At 40.5% G+C, this 3,415-nt stretch overlaps 1 long non-coding RNA gene across 1 annotated transcript in view; it reads right to left on the bottom strand.

Moving 5' to 3' along the window:
* Positions 1 to 1,086: 1,086 nt before the first annotated feature.
* Positions 1,087 to 3,415, bottom strand: part of LOC112146652 — a 3,102-nt gene continuing 773 nt past the window's right edge. Inside the window, exons 2-3 of the long non-coding RNA XR_002919295.2 lie at positions 1,502 to 1,814; positions 1,087 to 1,301 (exon numbers count right to left, since the gene is read on the bottom strand). This is a non-coding gene — a long non-coding RNA (uncharacterized LOC112146652). The remainder of the gene's footprint in view (positions 1,302 to 1,501; positions 1,815 to 3,415) is intronic.

The following is a 3,415-nucleotide window of genomic DNA, read 5'->3' as shown; positions in this document are numbered from 1 at the left end:
AAGTCGCACAAAAGCATAAACTGCACCAAAGTATAAGTCGCACCTGAGTGTAAGCTACACCAAAGTAGGGGTGTAATGGATCACTGGCCACGCTTCGGACCACACATGTACCACAAAGTCTTACCAAAGTATGAGCTGCACCGGAGTATAAGTCGCACCGGATTATAAGTAGTACAGGAGTATATGTTGCACCTTAGTATAAGTCCCACTCAAGTATGAGTCCCACTGAAGTACAAGCTGCACTGATGTAGGGGTGTAACGGATCACCCGCCACGGCCACACTTGTACCACGATAGTTACCCAAACATTTAGGACAATGAAGATCTAAAGAACTGTATTATTTACTTTTACAAAAGGAGATTTTCTTTTTCACAAATCTAGTTTTTCATTCATTAAACTCTAACGTTACTGACATTTAAACACGTGGTGTTCTAAAGAAGGAAGGACTGTCTTTGCACTTAGTTTGCACTAATTTAAATTCTTTTGACGATCTGATTTCTCGTTTATTTTTTTCTCTAAAGGAGAAGTTCTAACAAAAATGTTCAGAACATTAACATTGTAAACATTGTTCTGCTTCTCCTGGAGGACGTTTCAGTTTGGCCACTAGGTGGCGATTGTACTATAATATTACACCTTATTTCAGAAGAAGAAGAAAGAACGAGCAAAAAATGATATTTTATACCACAAATGGTTACTTTAAAAATATTTCCTTAAAAGATTTAAAAAAATTAATATTAAAATGTTCATTTAGTCAGTAAGGTTAACTGAGGGTTAGCATTAGCCATCCTATGGGAAATTCCATTATACGTTAGCATCAAGCTAGCAGACTTTAGCTCTATGTGCTAAATTGATATATACTTTTATGAATCAATTATTGATCTGCTGAGATTAAATAGATTCAAATCCATTTTAATAACCCAGTCCAAAATAAGTGATTTCTTCTCATTTTTTGCTGTTTGTTTTTTCTAACAAAATATTTTCTGTCATCGTATATTTTTTTTACTGCAGGCAGGTTAAGAAGCAGCTACTCCAGTTCCTGTGTGGTTTTATAATTAAATAACTTTTCAAAGGTCAGCGGTTGCAGGATTTGTCAGTTTATTTCCACATGTGCCGAGCCAGGAGTCCTTTATCGGGCCTGCAGGAGCAGCTGCTTTTGAAATGCGAGCGCCGCGGCTTCCCTCGCTTCGGTACTCGAGTGCACGATGAAGATAGCCTGTCGGGTTCTTCGCCGTCCTGTTGAAAAGGCCACAGGGCAGCGGAGGATCTCCTGCGAGGAGCTGCAGGCTGACGGGGATGGAGGGCTTGAGATAGAGATGAATAAAATAAAAAAGGAGGAAAAGCAAACGGATTGACTTTGGTGAGAGGTCACTTTTGAAAGTCCTCCCAAGTGATTGTTTGAAAGCACCATTCTTTTTTTTCTCAGTTCAGGACACCCCAGAGATGTGAAGTGTAAGGTTATAGTATGGCCCAGTGCTCTATATTAATGGTGACTTTGGCTCACCTAATACGGATTCTCAGGGTTATAGCCCCCGGGTGCCTGCTGAGCTGAATGTGAATGCAAAGAGAGCCAATCCCTCTCCCCATCCCGGCGTGGTCACCAGGGCCCCACCAGCCCTCGCTCAAGGTTACAGCATGGCAGCAATGAAGCCATCAGCGCTGATTTTAAATGATACCCGCACCAGCCGACACTTAATGTGTTCCCCTCGCTTTACTTTTCCTTTAAACTCTTGATTATCCTCTCCTGGAGTGGAGGCTGTGAAGCTGATCAGACGAAGGCCTGAATGGGAGAGACGCTTCCCGCCTGGAGTTTCCTGCTGGGAAGAAAGAAGTTCTGATCAGCCCGCTCCCGTGTTGAGCCTGGCTGGAAAGGATTTCAGATGCTAAACTGCTGCACAACAAACCCCTGGATGTCTGCCATCCTTCCTCAGGAACTACATCCTGTAATTACAGATCAGAAAAAAGAAGCTCTCTGCTCGGGCTTTCAAATCACACCTCCACGGATAGTGGCGCCCCCCACCCCTGTCACTCCCATCTCATTGCTCATGTAGATTCCTCTAATGCTTATTTGACGAGTAAAAATGTTATTCTAATGATGGTCGAGGGAGCCGGGTTTTAGCAGGTAGTTGTTATGGAAACTGCAGCTGCAGCTTAACTGTGCGATAAGCCTCCCTCTTACCTCTCCCTCATCTCCTCTTCCTTTTCGATCCGCTGAACACAGCGTGTTGGTGTCATTATCAGAGTCCAAACGGTTAAAGACAGAGCCCATACCGGGGCCACAACATTCAAGGTGTGCTCCTCCAGTAAAACCCTCTGTGTTTGGAAGGCATTCCTTCAAGTGTTATTTTCCCCGCCGGTGAATTATGCATAACTGTAGTGTATGGTATGAATGACAATGATGTCAGAAATCCTTGTTTTTATTTAATTACTGCGATAACGACGTCTGAGGAGGAACCGTTCGACAGCGAGGAGGAGGAGCCTGGTTCCTGTTCAGATTAGCCGGGCATTCTCTCCAATCTTGTAAAATCGGTCTCCTAAATTATTAACCGTAATTCAGCTGGTTTAATGAATAATTAAATCATCACAATGAATCAGAAATCGGCACCTTTGAATCGCTGCAACAGGAAGTCCTTTTCATGGAACACATTAACAGTCAAAACAGACGGAGGCCGAAGATTCACTGAGAATGTCAACATTATTACTGAAACAAATGGTACATTCATGCACGTTCAGCAAGATGTAATCAACAATTCTCAAAAGCTTTTGGTTTATCTCTGCTAAAAAATAAACTGACATCAAATAGTATTTTAAAGATTTAACTGGACAGGAAGAAAAACTCCAAATTATCATAACTTTATTGACCGTTTTAGTGGATTCTGTAACACTAACTAAACTAAACAGAAGAGTATTCTACCTGCTGGAGCCTGTGTGTGAATGAGATGTGAAGTTTACCTAAATTTCAAAAAATTTTGTAGTAAAATTGCTTAAAATCCCTAATACATGCCAATTATCCCAAAAAACTAACTCATTGCTTAAATACTAGCTAAGCTCCATATAGCCTGAAACTAGACTAAATTAGCCTAAAAACCTCAGTAGTTAACAAATTAGCCCAAAACGTTAGCATGTTGCTAAAATGTTAGCTAAACTCCAAAAAATTAGCCAAAAGAAAAAACTTGCCCATTACTTAAATACTAGCTAAGCTCCAAATAACCTGAAATTCCTCAATAAACTAAATAAGTCAAAAACGTTAGCATGTTGCTAAAGTAGAAGCTAAACTCTAAAGTAGTCTAAAAAAACCCCAATATATAACAAATTAGCTAAAGGCATTAGCATGCTGCTAAAATGTTAGCTAAACTCAAAATTAGCCAAAAACGTTAGCATGTTGCTAAAATAGAAGCTAAACTCCAAATTACTATAA

This window comes from Oryzias melastigma, linkage group LG8, assembly GCF_002922805.2.
Source record: "Oryzias melastigma strain HK-1 linkage group LG8, ASM292280v2, whole genome shotgun sequence".
Taxonomy (NCBI): Eukaryota; Metazoa; Chordata; class Actinopteri; order Beloniformes; family Adrianichthyidae; genus Oryzias; species Oryzias melastigma.
This window is presented reverse-complemented; position numbering and strand designations above follow the sequence as displayed.